At 36.4% G+C, this 20,028-nt stretch overlaps 1 long non-coding RNA gene across 2 annotated transcripts in view; it reads right to left on the minus strand.

Moving 5' to 3' along the window:
• LOC137489281 (uncharacterized) overlaps nt 1-20,028 on the minus strand; it is a 380,491-nt gene that overhangs the window by 340,081 nt on the left and 20,382 nt on the right. For both annotated transcript variants that reach the window (XR_012399683.1, XR_012399682.1), the window contains exons 2-4: nt 8,354-8,437; nt 8,129-8,272; nt 5,706-5,846 (exon numbers count right to left, since the gene is read on the minus strand). This is a non-coding gene — a long non-coding RNA (uncharacterized lncRNA). The remainder of the gene's footprint in view (nt 1-5,705; nt 5,847-8,128; nt 8,273-8,353; nt 8,438-20,028) is intronic.

Consider the following 20,028-nt stretch of genomic DNA (forward strand, 5'->3'; position numbering starts at 1 on the left):
TGGGACAAAAAAAAAAGCCGCTTGCATTAATGCTAGAACTTTAAATAAAAGTGAAACCATCAACAAAAGCCTGACCCTATCTATGTTTACAAATACAAGCACAGCCGTTTAGAGGTCATTTCTGATTAATGATGTCAGAATTTACCGGTATTTTAGAATAGATGTGTGAACGGTCTTTTCCGGAAAAATTCCGTAACATTCTTGGCCCTATCATACACCCGGCGCAATGTGACACAGGGCGTGATGCAATTGTTGTTTGCTAGTTTCACCTTGCCGCAAGAGTGGTTTTTACGTTTTGCACCACGCTGTTTAAATAGCAAATGCATTTGCGCTCATATGTGCGCCCATAGGCATTCTGGTCTAAAAAGGAAGGCGTTCTGAGGCTCATTGCTGGCGCGTTGCTATTTTGAGAAACTATAATAGATTTTTGAATAGACCAGAACAAAGCGGGTCTATTGTCCAGCACAGAGTGCGTTAGTTGTGCACCTCACATACACACTGCTTAATACACAAAAGATGTAGAGCAATACGTAATGTATGTAAAAGAATTAAAATATTAGGATATAATAAGGAAATATATATGATGTAAATATAAAGGATTAAAATATTACAAAACATATTATTTTCTAGCCTACATAAATATAAAAACCACTGCCTTAATGCCTTCTTCATCTCTGTTTTTTTTTCAGTTTATTTGTGATGATTTGCTTTTGTATAATGTTATTATTATTAGCAGTATTATTTATTATATTCATATTTATATTTGTTTTATTAAAAAACAAGCCTAGATTTGCCCACCTGTCAGGTTTTAGACCATAAGGGGCACAGCATGTGTATTAGGATATAACTCGTGTTCTTGAGCACACTTCGTTATTATTGTTCATTTATTCGTTTGCTGGAAATTAGAACTGAATTTAGAAATTGTCTTGAAACAAATCTTTGCCCTTAACAAACTAAATTAATTACTTATAGGCTAATTGATGTCTGTGCGTACAATGTTTCCCTTTCCACAAGAGCGAAAGTGAAAGTAAATAAATTATCTCTCATTCTCGCGCTGTAGATGCTCTGTTTAACTGTTTTCTTGCTAGTGAAATGCTCAGTTTTTCCACTTACACCATGTAATTAGCAAATGCACTTATGGCACGACGTAGGTGGCTCTTAAAGGGAATGGGAGATGAGACTCTGATTGGTTTATTCTCAAAACACTCCTATAACTCATTAAGAAAATAAACTCAACCCTTTTAAATCATGCGCCACGGTGCAAAGCGGATTTTTCCGTCCTTAAATTAGCAAAAGTGGTTTCTGAAATGCCCTGGAATCGTTTGCGCCCTGCGCTTTGGGATTTGCACTTTGAGCATGGACCGTCAAATAGAGCCCCTTATCGGTGTGATTCTTTTTTGAATTTTCCCATAAAGTCGTTATGAAAATTTTCTGGATATTTACCGGTATCACTGTGTGAGAGGGGCTACTGACTGTTTTTAAAGCATACAGTATAGAAACATCAAAAAAGCTTACTGTATGTTCAGCAAGAAATGCAATTCTTAACTGTTATAAAAGCATGCTGAGCAATGGAAAGTCTCTGTAAGTAATGTTAACCACAGACTTGATTTCAGTCATAAACCGAAAAGTGCCTTTCTTAAAACCCATTAGAATCTCCCAAGAGGACTGGTGAATTACCCTTGCAGGTTGTCCAACAAATGGACGTCATGACTAAACAGCTTTCAAAATCCTTCAAGACCATAAAACCCCCCAAATACACAACACAACAGCTGAATGGACTGAATTTCTTGTGATTCGTCAATTAAATGAAATCAATCCAAAACGCAAAGGTGGTACGGCTGATAAGGTTGATAATACAAGGTTTTGATAAGGTTGAGATTTTCATTAGATGATGATGATGTTGTTCGCATGCCACAAACGCCTGTTGAGATTCAATTATGTGCTAATGTTTGCGGTTGAACTCGTGTCATTCATCAATTATACTATGAAATGGCCATCTGGTTTGGTCAGCAAGCTTTAAGTCATGACCCTCATCATTGCAGTCCATATTTTGTCATATGTTAATTTTTAAGATTGTTCACCAGGACATTCTAGAGAAAAGTATTAGTATTCCTGGCAGCCTAATGATAAATGGAAAATTACTGAATAAATGAAACTCATTGGCTATTTGTAGTGAAAATATTTTCTATCATGGGCATGTTATTTATTTTTGAAATCTATTTGATATAAATATCTTAAAGATCTTGGGGGTTTGGGTAGTTATTTTTTATTTTGATTATAAATTGTATTTTTATTTTGATTATAAACCAAATGAACATTTTAATATTACTATTATTATATTACAATAATATTAGTGAATTAATTTAAAAACTGAATAAATATAAATTTACACACATTTACACAAGTAAATATGTAGACTCAATGATGGGCTAAAAATCTGCAGATTTTTGTGCATGCAGATTCCATGTAGCCATACTGGATATATTTTAGATAAAATAGAAAATAATATGTGGATTTATATGTGGAAAAACCCCCCTACATAAATTTTATATACTTAATTATAACGATTATGAACAAATAGTCAGAATATTCAGAATGTTCAAAACTTGAACTCGCATACCCCACTTTGAATGTGCAGTTGCGCCCCTGGTCACACATAGGCTTTGAGCATTGATTCACAAATACGTTTTCAGGAATATGTGAAAACTAAGCTTCTATCTAAAGATAAACTGACTGATAATACTCTACTTTTGCAAATGGCCTTGCATCTCAAATAAATAAAAGCACCGCGGAGATGAGCACTTGGAAAAATGACCTCATGCTCTGCATTTTAGCTCAGATAAAGCCTCTGTAAAATACTGTAAAATTGGAGGAGTGGATGTCAGAAATCATAGGGAGGGATCGCAACCTCTCTCAATGTTCCTTGAAATGCGATGATTATAATGGCTGAAGTGGAGTAGGGAAAAGTGTTGAATGAATACGGTCAGGACTCTTATAAGCTTTCTAGTGCAATTTTGAAGAAACTAGTATTGATCCTTTTTTTTTTTTTGGTCCCCATCACACAAAAGCTATTCCCTCGTTTGCCCTTCACTTGCACCCATTTCACCCAGTGGGACGATTGTTCATCTGGCACAGATTTAGAGGCAACATCCTGCTCTGAGCAGCAGACATGTTGAGAAAGTCAAAAACAACAACTATAATAGGCAATTTAATGGAGTAGTTGATCTCAAAATAGAGAAAAATAACATTATTTGATGGACTCTTGTGTCAACCTGCGTGTTGTTGGTATCATTCATTCATTCATTCATTCATTCATTCATTCATTCATTCATTCATTCATTTATTTATTTATTTATTTATTTATTTATTTATTTATGTTTTAATGTTAATTTGATGTTGTGTGTGTGTGTGTGTGTGTGTGTTTGATTTAACCGAGTAGTTGACCCTTAATAATAGAGAAAAGATATTTATTTATTTATTTATTTATGTTTTAAAGTTAATTTGATGTTGTGTGTGTGTGTGTGTGTGTGTGTGTGTGTGTGTGTGTGTGTGTGTGTGTGTGTGTGTGTGTGTGTGTGTGTTTGTGTGTGTGTGTGTTTGATATAACCGAGTAGTTGACCCTTAATAATAGAGAAAAGATATTTATTTATTATTTTTTTTTTATTTACTTACTTATTTATTTTGTGTGTGTATGTGTGTTTGATATAAACAGCCCAGGCTCTACATTCTGCAAAATATACATTTATGTTTTGTTGCACATTTCAAATAAACATCCACTAGAGGGCACTGTACAAATTCTTGCTAATCTTAGGGAATGTTTGGTTCTGTGGCTGCGTCCAAAATCGCCTGCAACTCAGTAGGTTGTGGATTTGAATTTAAATGTACTACTCCACCAATCGAAAAGTATATTTTATACAGTATGTATATATTTAATTAAACTTGGACGTACTACATCCGCCATTTTGTCATCATCACATGACCGACCAGCGCCAGTTTTGGCACTTCACTCTCCTTTATGAATTCTCTTGCTTTGCATCATAACAAAGCGAAGCATGCATCAGATGCACACTTCAGAATCGCCAAAAGTAGTAGGTCATTCGGGTACTTCTCGCATACCGTTTTTCGAATGCTATAAATTCAGACATACTACTCGGCTCACATAATTTTTTTAGCGTACTATATAGTATAAAGGTATGTGATTTCGGATGCAGCCTATGTTTTAGATACACGTCCCATTTGTACCTACTTCCCCCATTTTACATTGCACACCACAAATCTCATGTTAAATATTTATGATCAAATACGTAAAAAATGTAAATCTCATGTTGGATATTTACAAACAAATACATAAAAACGTAAAACTCATGTTTGATCTTTACGATTAAATATGTAAATATTAAAAATCTTCAACAACATGTGAAATATTAACACTCTGAAACACTGAATTCAAGATTCGGCAGATTGAAACAAAACAATATCGAAGCAAAATACAAATCAATACCCAATCAATGTGCTAAACAGTATCCAATCAGAATGCGAGCACACTTAAAACGACATAAATATAAAACATTTTCCTCCAAAATTTGGATTTTACACAAAAAATTTATCAACTACCCATATGCATTGTGTGTGCGTGCGTGGGTGTGTGTTTGTATGTTTCATACCATAATTGCAGGTAAATTTCCAGAATTATCCAATATTTTGAACAATTGTAAACTAGAACAATATATATATATATATATATATATATATATATATATATATATATATATATATATATATATATATATATATATATATATATATATGTATATATATATATATGTATGTATATATATATATTTTTTTTTTTACTAGAACGATATACAATACAACAAATGTCAAAATTACAGTAACCTGAATCCATTAGACTAGTGATGTCAAATATCTAAATGTGATATGAAGCATTCGATTCTGTTGCTAGTTGTTTAAATAACAGGTAAACATTTTAAAGCGCTAACAGAGAGTTGACATTCTTCACCATGTTTGTGCTTTAGCTCATGATGCTAACCTCATGTCTAAAACAGAGTTTGATGTATTTTCATCATATTAATGTTTTTAAATGTGATTCAGAAGTTTAAGAAAATAGCTCAATAACCTATTGACCTAGATGTATCTACTATTTTAAATATTTAGTAACCATTAATGAGAAATCAATACCTACATCCCTCAATACCTTCGAACGTTTCCTGCCAGAGGAAGTGACATCACTTGGGGCAGGTCACATGATTTTTCAATCAGTGCTTTAAAGGTTATGCCTTTTTTTTAAATGATGTAACAGAGCTGACATGTACACAGATACTTAAGCAAAATGTAATTCTGTTATTTGTGAAGTTACAATAAAATACTGACAATAAATATTCAAATGTTGTTCTTCCTAATTCCCAGAAGCCCTAAGCGGCTGCTTACCTCGCTTATTGGTGAAGTCCACCCCTGGTCACAGCCAGGCCAGGTTCTTCCCATTCACGTTCACCTAAAACATCCCGTTCATATTCAACGCAATCATCAAGATCCCTCTCACCTGCCTTCTGATCACTTACACACCAGCACATCATCCCCTCTCATCACTCCAACTGTATATAACCCCTCCCCGTCCCTCATGGTCTGGCCTTTTCGCATACAAACCATCACAGTCAATGAAAGCTTATACGCATAGTTATTCTTACCTATATGCTCTAGCTTATCTCCAGTGTCTGCATCTCTTCTCCTTCCTAGTGTGATTCCTTCCTGGTTGTGATTTCCCTGACGTCCTTTCAGTGTTCATCATCAGTCTCTGGTTCCATCCCATCATCTGGTCCACTGCTCACCTACGCAAGATAAAGACTACCTCATCACTGCATTCCTGTCCATATCTCAAATAAACTGTTTGTATTAATTGTTCATATTAACTGCTTTGGTCTCGTCCCCCTTCTGTGGCAATAACATTCAAACATTCATTTTAAAGAGACAAATTGATATCATTAATTCAAGGCTCATCTTTAAGACCCAAAATGTACCTGCAATTCTAGATTGACCCATATAATCCTTAATTCCGATTGGCTGGAAGGTTTGGTATAAAACATTTTGTTGCACAGGTAGATCTAGTCACTTATTCACAATTATAGTAATAGTATTGTTCATCCATTCATTTTGCTTCAGGTTAGTCCAGGGATGTCCAAACCTGGTCTTGGAGAGTCGGTGTCCTGCATAGTTTAGCTCCAACTTCCTTCAACACACCTGCCTGGAAGTTTCTAGTATACCTAGAAAGAGTTGATTAGCTGGTACAGGTGTGTTTAATTGGGGTTGGAACTAAAATATGCAGGACACCAGCCCTCCAGGACCGAGTTTGGGCACCACTGGGTTAGTCCCTGTCCCTGATTTATCCCTGAGGTTGCCACAGTGGAATGAACCACCTATCATTATTATTTACTGTATAAAATTTACTTTGCATGTTCTTCCTGCATTCGAGTGGGTTACCTCCAGGTGCTCCGGTTTCCCCCACAGTCCAAAGACGTGCGGTACAGGTGAATTGGGTAGGCTAAATTGTCCGTAGTGTATGAGCGTGTGTGTGAATGTGTGTGTGGATGTTTCCCAGTGATGTTTTGCGGCTGGAAGGGCATCCGCTGCGCAAAAACTTGCTGGATAAGTTGCCGGTTCATTCCGCTGTGGCGACCCCGGATTAATAAAGAGACTAAGCCGACAAGAAAATGAATGAATTAATTAATTAATTAATGAATTATTATTATTATTATTATTATTATTATTATTAGTATTAGTATTATTATTATTTTGAAGTGACAGATTTTCTATGAACAGTTATTGTTAACAAAATAGACAAATTAAATAGTCTGTTGTGTCTTTAAGGTTGTGATCAGTATTCTGTAATATGGCATGTCTTGCTAATTAAATAGGATTTTCCCTACTAATCTCTAAAAATAAAATAAATTGACTCGATTTAAGATCTAAAAAGTGTTTTTCACTTCCTTTTCATGCTTAAGATGTTAATATTAAATGTTGCTGCGAGGCTTTGTCGAGATTTATCAGAAGTAAACAGATACGGGCCCTCAAGCTACAGGCAGACGTGTTGTGAGATGCGTTCGTTCATATTCTGAAACTATTACATGCTGCAGATTCATACACGATATTTCCACTTTACAGCTTGCATTCTTTGCTTTCTGATACAGCCGTGATGATATTTAATTTTACTTTGCATTATTTAGGAGAAATGTTTTCCATCCGGTGTCTTTCCTCTAAATGTGGGAGTTTTGTTTCGGCACAAAAGAATGTACGCAGAATAAACAAGCGCTAAATGGAGGAAATTGCTTTGTAGACTCCTTAATGACGCTTGTACACTTCCTCCCCCTCTTCGGAATATTTTGGTCACAGATAAGCACGTAAATCGCTGGAGATGCACACCCGCCGACTGCCGCCCTTTGATGTTTACAAGCCCTTCTCAAACCCGCTTAAAATGCTCAAAACTGAAAAGCCAGAAAAACAGATGTAATAGAGTCTTCCTGTTGCTGGAAGGAAATTGTCAACAGGAATGATACGCTCCTCCGCGGCTGGCTAATACGGACAAGAAGAGGTAACTTAAAGGCAGTAAGATGTCAATCTTAATATGTTTGCTTGCTCTACTTAACTTTCTTGCTGACGTTAATGACGGTACGAAGTATAAGCCATTACAATGGCCAGATTGTTTTGAGTCAAAGATCCATTCATTCAAATCTAGAAATAAGGACACGGCTGCAAAGTGTATTGTACAAGCCAACCCAGCCTCACTATGCATACGTACCCAGGCCCAGGACAGCAAAATACATAACTGGAGGTACGTCTGCTCACAGTTTTTGTTTTTGCACATCCACCAGAGGCTGCGGCGTATGCTTTTTGATCTCAAATTTGTCTTGCGCATCCTCTTCTTACGTAAATCCACCAGAAGACGAAATATACACTTCATCCGACCAGGCCAGCAACTGACCGACTGACCTACCCACCCCCATCTCTAAACCCAACTGATAGTGTTTTCTAAAGCTGTCAAGAAAAAGAAAAGCTTTCGTGGTCACGTGATTTCAGCTTGTTGTTTATCTGTTTGTTTATTTTGCTTTTGTTTTACCTGATTTCTGGAACCGTTCCGCCAAACTCGAACACTGCTATCACGTTCAACTCCGCTTCACGTCCCAAGTTTGCTGACATACGCGGTGAGCCACTTGGAAGTTGTAACGCTGGAAAATCCATCCATATTGAACTAAGTGGTCAGCTGGTAGGGCAAAAAGGAACAGAAGCTTTTAGTGGCGTCTCTGTAGCGTTCTTTTTAAAGATGAAATGTAGCCAGACGTACCTCTGGGTACATAATTTGCACTGTACAGAAAGATAGACTTGGGTTCATATCCACAATGAGCCATGTTGGTACAAGCAGCATACACTGTGGATAAAAAAAGCCATTTAAATAATATTATTCAATATTATATTTAAAAAAACTAAACATTTAAGTAAAGTAAGTTTGAACTTAAATGTAAATATGACATATTTAAATGCATGACATACAACGTATTATAATTATTTACCACAGTTTACAGTAAAAGTTTGACAGTACCGACACTTTAACAGTATGTTAAAGACAGTGGGAGAAATTATAAAATTCTATTTAAAGGGTAACGAAACACCAAAACACATTATTTGAGATGTTGACAGTCACATATGTGCCCCACGGTGCTAAAACACAATTAGAACACGTATATTTCAGAAAAAAAAGTAAAAATTGGTTGTTTTTTGCGTTATTTTGAGCAAATTCGTTTTTCCGGTTTAAAACTAATTCTTTAAGCTGCGTCGCGGTGATTAGAACCCTAAATGTATTCCAGCGTGGCGACTGGATGTCTAAGGTGACGTGTTTAAGCTTTCAGTAGTGATTCATGAGAAAGACTTCAAACTAAATAAAAAAAGTTCAAACCAATCTATTGAACGTGTCTCCAACTTGTCTTCGAAGACTGTTTTTACCTGTTACAGTGTTTAGACGGCAGAGAGACGCCACGTTGTGTTGCCAAAACAATTGGAAGAACAAGAATTGTTTGGAGATACGGGTCGTCAGTGTTGCGTTTATAAATGTGCTGAATCAAATGTTTTATTCTCATTTCCCGCTATGAGAGCGCAGCTGGACTCACGTGTGGATCAGTGCACACGACATGACAGAAATAAGTTTGGAACATTTTTTACCAGAGAGCTTTTCGCATCGCTGATGGTGTTGATTGCCCTAACTCTACAGATTTTGTAAGCGATCAGTGGTCTTTGTTTGTGTATTCAAATGGCAAAGTTAGTATCGTCAGCAGTATTCTTTCAGTGTTTAAAGACGAACATTACTCAAAATTATTTACTTTAATATCACTACAAGATTATGGACTGATGATCTGCTGTAAAAGCTGCTTTCCAAATGTAAACATGTAAACACCGCAATCAAACTATTACTATCGTGTAGAATTTTCCCCGCATTTTATTACAGGACAATCTATACACACACGGCTTTCTGAAGCTACCTAGTGCATTTGAGTTACCGAGGTTTTTTTTTTTTCTCCCATACAGTGTGCTGTATCAAACACTGCATTAAAACTACACTCTTTCAGCAGTTCCTTGCATCCAATTTGTAATGAGGAGCATGTATGAAATGTTTCCTGAATGAAAGTGAAAGTGTCAAACTGCAGTTAAAGTCGACAAATGAATAATTTGGCAAATAATTCACCGTCACCGTCTTTCTCCCCTGTGTCTGTGTTTGTTTTGCCTCTTTGAAAATCAGCGTGTGCCCAAACGGAAACTCCTATTTTTATGCAAACCCATCCCTCTTTCCCTCTCCCAACACTTCCACCTGAACAGAGCTGGACACACCCACTTTCCTGACTTTTTTCAAACTAGAGGTGTGAAAACACCCAGCTGAGACAGGGGTGTTTCATGGCCTTTAAAAAAAAACGTGATCCTGGATGATAAAACAAGTGTATTTTTGCACAGATTTTTCATTTTCTACAAAATTATATTGAAAAATCAATACAATAATAAGTAAATACCATGCTACATCAAGATATTTTGTACATTTCTTTAACTATCAAAGCTCAAATGTAATGTGGATTGCCATGTGCTTCATTTAAACCGGTTTAAAGGTAATTTTCCCAATATTTAGATTAGTTTAAACCCTCAGAATCACTCTTTTTAAACTGTTGCATCTCAGCCAAATATCGTCCTATCCTAACCAAGTCACATAAATGCAAACCTTATTTATTTTTAATCTAGCTCTCGGATAATGTATAAATCTCAATTTCCAAAATGGATATTTAAAATACCTAGTTGATCATTTAGAAAAGTGGCAGAAGGTAGATTTTTTTCAATAAATCATGCTGAACCTACTGGAACCTACATGAACCCAAGATTATCATAGAAATCTGTCAAGTTTGGTGAAGGAAAAGTCAGGGTTCGGGGACACATTCAGTATGGGGAGGTGCGAGAGTGGATGGCAACATCAACAGCCTGAGGTATCAAGACATTTGTGCTGCCCATTACATTACAAACCACAGAAGAAGGCAAATTCTTCAGCAGGATAGTGCTCCTTTTCATACTTCAGCCTCCACATCAAAGCTCCTGAAAGCAAAGAATGTCAAGGTGCTCAAGGATTAGCCAACCCAGTCACCATGAACATTATGGAGCATTTTTTGGGTAATATGAAGGAGGAGGCATTGAGAATGAGTCCAAAGAATCTTGATGAACTCTGGGAGTCCTGCAAGAAAGCATTCTTCACCATTCCAGATGACTTTATTAATAAGTGATCTGAGTCATTGAAGAGATGTATGGATGCAGTCCTCCAAGCTCATGGGAGTCATACACAATATGCTTTTTCCACTGCACCATGACTTTATATTCTATACTATACATTATTTCTGCTAAGTGACAAGACTTTTAAGCAAAGTCAGATCCTAATGTCCTAATTAAATAATAAAAATCAATCATGACCATATTTCATTTAAGTAGAATAAGCACAATCTGGAGGTCTTTGCCTTTCATTTAAGCCACTTCTGATACCAAATGATCAACTAGAAGTCAAATTATGATTTGTTGTTCCAAAAACTTAGATAGGCGACAAGACTTTTGTCAGGTAGTGTATGACTTATGCTATATACTTGTAGTTTTGCAGTCCAAGGTCACAGCTTAATTAGGTAAATAAAAGCACTCATTGCTCAGCTAACTGATTTGAATGTTCATCTAAAAAAGAATGCAAGGCAATAAACATGCATTCAAGTTCAATGACTAAGAACATTCTGAGCCTAGTATTCATAACTGCCATGATAAGTACCCTTTTATAACAAATATGCAAGTGTGCGTTCTTCAAAAGGGTATATTTATAATTCCACTGCATCTGATTGGATGCTACCTAACTGAACCTTTTTTTCTTCTGTGAGCACATCACATCAGCAAAGCATCTGCTTTAAATGCTGTCAGCTGAGATCTCTTTATCTCTGTTTCTCTAATGCTCTTTTTGATGATGCATCTCCTATTGACTGCTCGCGCACGCTTGGATTATAAATCTCCCAAGGTTTGCTCAAACCCTCCGTTTTTTTTTTTTTTCTCCCTCCTTCACATCAGTATTCACAATAAGCTTCTTATCTGCCATGTTCCCCATCATTCCCCCCAGATGCTTTGACTCTTTCTAGTTAAAGTTCATCATGACTTCAAATGAGGTCCATCTGTCACTCTTAGCCACCCGGTGGCCTTTGCTCTCGCTGTGCCCAATGGAGGGTCTCCAAGGGGGTGGGTTAGACCTCTGTAACCCCGCCTCCTATTGGGACTGCAGATGACTGACAGCCAGTTCACAGCCCTGCCACTAGAAAAGTCAGTCAGAACCACAACACAAACCTGCAATGTCAACCGAAAACACACTAGAGAACAGATCGCTACAGCTGAGAGGGCTTAATGGAGAGTAAAGAAAAGGTGAGAAATGACTTCAATCCTGACAGCTTTGATCAGCGCAGCTTTATTTGACCTTTTCCCCTTTTTGACACTGAATGTGGATGTTGTCAACATCAAGATTTAAGGTTAAAATGTTAAACAGTTCCATGGAGAAGCTTTACCATCTGTTGAGGATTTACATTGCACAAAAAGTTGTTCAAAGTACTAAAATGGTCTTCATTTATCCATTTTCCTTCATCTTAGTCTCTATTTCAAAAATCGCCACAGCGGAATGAACCACCGACTATTCCAGCATATCATGACCCTGGAATTATGAGGTTCTAACTGCGTTCTTAATGATTTTGAGATATTGAGCTTTAAAGTTTTTGAATTCCATAGCAAACAGTATGTGTGTTCATTCATTCATTTTCTTGTCGGCTTAGTCCCTTTATTAATCCGGGGTCACCGCAGCGGAATGAACTGCCAATTTATCCAGCAAGTTTTTATGCAGAGGATGCCCTTCCAGCCGCAACCCATCTCTGGGAAACATCCACACACACATTCACACACACACACTCACACACTACGGACAATTTAGCCTACCCAATTCACCTGTACCGCATGTCTTTGGACTGTGGGGGGAAACCCACCGGAGCACCCGGAGGAAACCCACGCGAAGGCAGGGAGAACATGCAAACTCCACACAGAAACGCCAACTGAGCCGAGGTTCGAACCAGCGAACTTCTTGCTGTGAGGCGACAGCACTACCTACTGCGCCACTGCCTCGCCCCAGTATGTGTGAAGCGGATAAATCGTGCTATTCGCGCGTAAACAGACATGCGAAAATTTGAGTTTACTCACTTTATTCGCGCGTGAAAATCCGCTTCATGCGTGATGGGCAGGGTTTCTGTCTGCCTAGTGACTGTAGCTTTGTTGCTAAATGGCTAACAAGGTTAGTTGTGTTTATGTGCTTTATAAAGGCTGAAAAACAGCATCGATACGTTTGGAGCAGTGCACTAAAGTCTAAATAAAGACTAAATCCTTTCAGAGGTGCACCCAGCTCTGTGAGCTCATAAACTCCTCCAGAAACTTAACCTGGATGATGGAGGCATTCAGCGGCGCTCCTGACTGAGCCAAGCCCAGTTTGATGAACTGTTGTCGGTGTGTGCAGGAGGATTTTCCCCAGGGACACCAACAACAGATGCTACATCATAATCACGCCCCCACAAGAGCAAGCTCATGATTGACGTGGCGTGAATGTCTGCTTAAGTTCAGATTTTCGAACTCGAGCGATTTTCGCAAAAGGAGCGTTAAGTGCGTCAAACACGTAAAGTGCTCAATTTGCACCGCACCATTCGCGCTACACCATTTGCGCATATCGCAATCGTGTAGCACCATTCAGCCAATTTGCGCCGCGCCATTCATGTATATCGCGCCGCAGGATGTCTATTCAGGCTTTTGCATTGCCTTAACATGTAAATCACTTGAGCTTGACGCTTCTTCCCCATTCACACTCATTCACACACACTCATACATTATGGACAGTTTAGTTTTGTATTGTCATTTATTAGGCAAATAACAACCTGAACAGGCGAGGCAGTGTCGCAGTAGGTGGTGCTGTCGCCTCACAGCAAGAAGGTCGCTGGGTCGGTGGTTCGAGCCTTGGCTCAGTTGGCGTTTCTGTGTGGAGTTTGCATGTTCTTCCTGCGTTCGCATGGGTTTCCTCCGGGTGCTCCGGTTTCCCCCACAGTCCAAAGACATGCAGTACAGGTGAATTGCGTAGGCTAAATTGTCCATAGTGTATGAGTTTGTGTGTGTGAATGTGTGTGCGGAGATGGGTTGCGGCTGGAAGGGCATCCGCTGCGTAAAAAACTTGCTGGATAAGTTGGTGGTTCATTCCGCTGTGGGGACCCCGGATTAATAAAGGGATTAAGCCGACAAGAAAATGAATGAATGACAACCTGACCAGCACATTCAACTTTCCTCAGTCAGAACTTGGCCATTTCAATAAAAAAGAATTCATAGATTTAAAAATAAAAGTTACTTGTAAAATGTTTTCTCAATTTAAAAACATCACAGTGGTGAAAAAAGACTTCTCTGACGTCAGCTTGTGTTTTCTTGCACAGCTGCATGTTAGACTCATGAAAAACATTTGTTAGCATTGGCCAAAACTGATAAGCTGAAGTCACACCGAAGGCACACCCAACAGAGGATTCTGCTTGGTCTACAAGCCTTTTTTGATGGGTTGTTTTCACTGTTTATGTGTGCTAAACAATCCTTTGTTCTGGTATGGATGCTAATATAAGTAGTTTTCTAGTATAGCTTTCTAAATTGTTGTGAACTGGGTCAAGTTAACAGAGATTTTACAAAAATAGAAACCTCTTCAAAAGCCAACATGTTCTCTTTTTTTGTTAACTTTTTAACTCACTTTAGATGAATTATTCTTTCAATACTTAGCTGAGTCTCCAAGCGTAACTCTCTATGAGCAATAGTAAAGCAAACACCACTAATAAGCCCCATTGAAATGCATAGTATGTGTATGAAGAAATCTGAAACCTCAGCAATAAAACCTGTACCTCGTTAATCACCAATAAATAGATTTATAGCTGTAGCTATTAGCGACTTTAGATAAAGTTATTAAAAACCTCATGACAACCACTTTTAATATTTAAATAATGAAACCAGTACAACAGTAAGGGCTCATTAATTCTTAAAGAAATGCTAGCATTTATTTATAAATTAATTTATTTCTCTTTCATTACTCTTGGTCTTGCTGATATCTTCTATTTCGACGCTCGCGGAGCACTGCTGCGATGAAACGGGAGGCCCCGATGCACGTGCCCATTTTTTTCGGCCTTGCGATTGACTCCCCACAGAGACTGAAAGAGCGGAGCGAGGCCTGCCCAGACAGCTAATGTTATTAGTCTCATTACAGCACCCCGGGAGCTCTGAGGCAGGGGGCGGCCGCCTGACGCGCTGTTTATTTCCGATAACATCCTCGCAACTACACTGCTCCAATTACGTCCCTCATAATGAGCCAGATTATGTCTCTCTCGGCAGCCCCGTGTCATTCAGAGCGGGAAGCAGTCGGGGTTTAGACAGGAACAATCAAGAACTACTGTTGGAAAACATGGCTGTACAGTCGAGTTCCCTATAATATATAACAAGTTTTCTTGTGGAGGTCTTATTTGGATTATTTCAGTTAGAATACTTTTTTTTACCATTTAAGGTCAATATTGTTAGCCTTTTTAGCCCTTGTGTGCTGTTGGGAATGTTTTGATCCACTCTGAGATGATTTCAAGTCTTAATTTGGCCACAACTTTCTTTGAGTTTCAGCAAATGGAATGATTTTTGGTGACATCTTGTTTTGACACATATTTTGGGAAAATGTTTCGAAAGTTCAACAATACACTCTGGGCAAATTGACTACCCTTTTGTCTTGTTCGGGGCTGTTTTTGCCCTATTGACTTCCATTAAAATGTTTGATTGCGATGCCATGCCACCATTTTAACAAGTATTCTTGATTGTTTTAGGTTTTTCCAGTTGGGAAGAGGTCAAATTAACAGTTTTTACTATATATATATATATATATATATATATATATATATATATATAGTTGAAGTCAGAATTATTAGCCCCCCATTTGATTTTATTTCTTTTTTTCCTTTTTTAAATATTTCCCAAATTATGCTTAACAGAGCAAGGACATTTTCACAGTATGTCTGATAATATTTTTTCTTCTGTAGAAAGTCTTATTTGTGTTATTTAAAGCCTTTTTTATTTTTTTAACACCATTTTAAGGTCAAAATTATTAGCCTCTTTAAGCTATTTTTTTTCCCCGATAGTCTACAGAACAAACCATCGTTAGACAATAACTTGCCTATATACCCTAACATGCCTAACTTAGGTAAGCCTTTAAATGTCACTTTAAGCTGTATAGAAGTGTCTTAAAAATATCTAGTCAAGTATTATTTACTGTCATCATGGCAAAGCTAAAATAAATCAGTTATTAGAGATGAGTTATTAAAACTATTATGTTTAGACATGTGTTGAAAAAATCTGCTCTCCGTTAAACAGAAATTGGGTAAACAAATAAACAGAGGGGTTAATAATTCAGGGGGGCTAATAATTCTGACTTCAACTGTATATATGAATAGTTTAGATGCAAAAACCTCTAAATCTATCAGACCTCTTTTCTTGTAAATAAGCATTTTCTATCAGGCTCCTCTGGTTAGGTTCAGAAGTTTCATTTTATATGTAATGAAAAGGTTATTAGCTAGTAAATAGAATACCTTTTTTTTCCTAAATGTCACTTTTGACAATTCTTTGTTTTTTTTTTTAAAGGGAGGTTTTATTTTGCGTCAAAACCAGCTAAATCCACGTCTGCATTTTAATGCAAAACCCTCTAAATCCACCTATTGGAACAAGACCATTAGAAATGATTTCACCAAACATAAAACACATTACACAAACCACCTGAAATTTAAAACATATAAATCTGTCGAGTAAATGGCGGTTCATTCCGCTGTGATAAACCACCGAAAAAGCAAAAGGAAAATGAATTAATGAAATTTATCAAGTAAGTGCATTAATCAATGACATTAAAACTGACATTAATTATATATGTTGGCATTTCCGATATTTAGGATTTAGATTTAATGTAAGTAGAACAATGTAAACATTGCAAACATTGTAAACTAAACTTGTTATATTATAATGTAGTGGAAAAACATTGTGAAACATCAATATCTGTGCATTGTCCATTAATATAAAAAGCTTATCAGATCTATTGGTATGAAGTAATACAAATTATGTGTAGTTTTATACATTATATTTATCTTTTAAAAAAGCTTACATCAGCAAATTAAACACAAGGTAGGTCTACTGGGCAAAAAGGGGATGCCTCTCAGCAAATTTTAGAAGCTGTCATTCATTCATTCTAACCTTACTTAAGGTCTTGGTCTCTTGTTTATCCTCAGCATCCATGAGGGATAAAAGAACGGTATCTTAACTCTGTCTTTCGTGAAACGCAATTGACGTTTATTGGACAGTAAATCGGACTCATTCAAAGTAGCGTCTCTAAGCAAAAACACATTATGAGTGTTACACTTCCGACTGCACATTGAAAACATCTTTTCCTTATAATGCACAGAGTTTTGAGGTAAGAGACAACTTAATTTGCCATTCAATGACAGTCGGACAGGCTCATGCAGTTCATCAAACTCCATCTTTTAAAATTAAAATCGAAAGCGGAATCTGTGTCCTCAAGAGCCGGCTTATCAGCAAATTGCTACATTAAAAACGTATGATAATTTTTTTGATGGCTGCAGAAAAAAATTGGCATGGTCTGTTAATTAACATGAACAAATACAGTAGTAAATGTATTGCTCATTGTTTGTTCAAGTTAGTAAATGCAATAATCAACATTAACTAATGAAACCTATTGTAAAGTTTGACCAATACTATAAATCTGACGACAAAACATTACGGTATCACAGTATTGTGATTACTTCTCTAAAATAAGTTCTTTTTAAATGTCCGGGTAAAAAAAAAAAAAACAACAACAGTTTTTTTTTATTTTTTTTTTTTTTCCCGATTGAACACAATACTGCACACAATTGCCTAATTGGTATACAGTTGAAGTCAGAATTATTAGCCCCCTTTTGATTTTGATTTTCTTTTTTAAATATTTCCCAAATTATGTTTAACAGAGCAAGGAAATTTTCACAGTATGTCTGATAATATTTTTACTTCTGGAGAAAGTCTTATTTGTTTTATTTCTTTATTGTCTTTATTTGTTATTAATTTAAAAAATATATATTTTTGGGATAAAATTATTAGCCCCTTTAAGCTAATTTTTTTTTCGATAGTCTACAAAACAAACCATCGTTATACAATAACTTGACTAATTATCCTAACCTGCCTAGTTCACCTTATTAACCTAGTTAAGTCTTTTAATGTCACTTTAAGCTGTACAGAAGTGTCTTGAAAATATAATATTATTTACTGCATCATGACAAAGATGAAATAAATCAGTAATTAGAAATAAGTTTTTAAATCTATTATGCTTAGAAATGTGCTGAAACAATCTTCCCAGAACAGAACAGAAATTGGGGAAAAAAATAAACAGGGGCGCTAATAATTCAGGTGGGCTAATAACTCTGACTTTAACTGTATGTTAGCAGTGTTAAAACAGTGACTTCCAATCCGTGGTAAACCTTGAAACCTGTTATCATCCCAAGAACAAACCATTGTCATCCAAAGACATGCCTAATTACCCTAACTTGTACCTAATTAACCTAGTTAAGCCTTTAAATGTCACTTTAAGCTGAACACTAGTATCTTGAAACATATCTAATAAAATATTATGTACTGTCATCATGGAAATAATTAAAGGAAATAAGTTATTAGAGGTATTATGTTTAGGAATGAGAAAAAAATCTCTGTTAAAAAGAAATTAGAGAAACATATAAAGGATCATAAATTTAATTCTGACTTCAGCTGTGTTTTGATATGAATATAAATATTATTGTGGCAGGCCTCATTGTTCAAGTACAGATCGTTCCTCACTTCGAAACAAGTAATACTAATTTCAAGAAACTGTCTTGATAGCACAAGCCATGACATCTTTTCTTTTTTTCATCACGCAATAGTGGTGTCGGTAATTAACTTTCTGAGAAAAGGATTTGAAAAGTTTCTTTCTCTATTAAACTTGTCGCCATTTTATGACTTCTCCTTTGAACACAGTTAAAGCCGTAACGCTGAGATAATTCTCCACTTCCCAGCAATTCACCAGTCCTCCAGAAAGAGAAGGAAATGTATAAAAAAAAAAAGAAAACGGCACACACTTGTTCCGACTCCAATTACATTCTCTGATATCAGTCTGGAAGTACATAGCGCTAATTAAAACAGTATGGTTAACCAACACCCCAGGCCATTCAGTCCTGCAACACTTTGAAATCACTTTCCTTATTGCGGTGCCAATCTCTTATGAGAATGGGGCTCAAGTTTATTTGAAAGTCTAATGCAATACTCGCTGGCTGAACCTTTCCAAAATGAAGTGCCTACAATAATTTCAGCAATTCCCAAAATGCATATGTGGGTCAAAAAAGGACTGAGGCGTCACTTTTTTTCCCCTTGCTATTTTTTAAAACGCAAAGGTCTTCTCTTCGTACATTTCGGGAATCGCTTAATTAAGGTGTCGCGCATTATGTAAAGTAGCTATTTTCAGTAGTTTTCAGTTTGTTGTATTTTAGATTGAAATTAGTCGTAAAAAATGTAATACCTTTGTTAAAAAATAAACTGGTGGGTCACACTTTACGATAAGGTTCATTAGTTAATGTTAATTAATGTATTTACTAACAGGAACAAACAATGAACAATACATTTACTACAGTATTTGTTCATGTTAGCTAACGTTAGTAAATTAAAATACAGTAGTTCATTGTTAGTTCATGTTAACTCATGGTGCATTAACTAATGTTAACAAGCACAGACTTGGATGTTAATAATGCATTAGTAAATGTTCATTTATGATTAATAAATGCTGTACATGTATTGTTCATGATTAGTTTATGTTATTAAATCCATTAACTAATGAACCTTATTGTAAAGTGTTACCAACTGGTGTAAAAATTGTAATATGAATATGTTGACATTTTACTCACTTTAGCTTTTCGTCAGATTTCATGTCCAATCAAATGCATTCCACAATCTGAATCAGTGTTCTGCTCACTATATACACTACACCTGACAAAAGTCTTGACTTCTAGTTGATCATTTGGTATCAGAGAAGTGGCTTATATGAATGGCAAAAGCCTCTAGTTTACGCTTTATTTACCAAAATAACACGTTCATGCCTTGATTTTTAATTATTTAATTAGGACAGTTAGGTCTGACTTGACTCTTAGAAATTAAAGATACGTATATGTACCCAAAGAGTCCACAGGTACATATTAGTGCACAAATGCACCTAAAAAGTACCTTTGAGGTACCATTATGGACCCTTCAGGTACAAATATGTACTTTTTGGAAGGGTACTGCCCCAGTGACAGCTCCTGTACCTTTATTTCTGGGAGTATATAGAATATGTTG

This window comes from Danio rerio, chromosome 24, assembly GCF_049306965.1.
Source record: "Danio rerio strain Tuebingen ecotype United States chromosome 24, GRCz12tu, whole genome shotgun sequence".
In the NCBI taxonomy this organism is placed as follows: domain Eukaryota; kingdom Metazoa; phylum Chordata; class Actinopteri; order Cypriniformes; family Danionidae; genus Danio; species Danio rerio.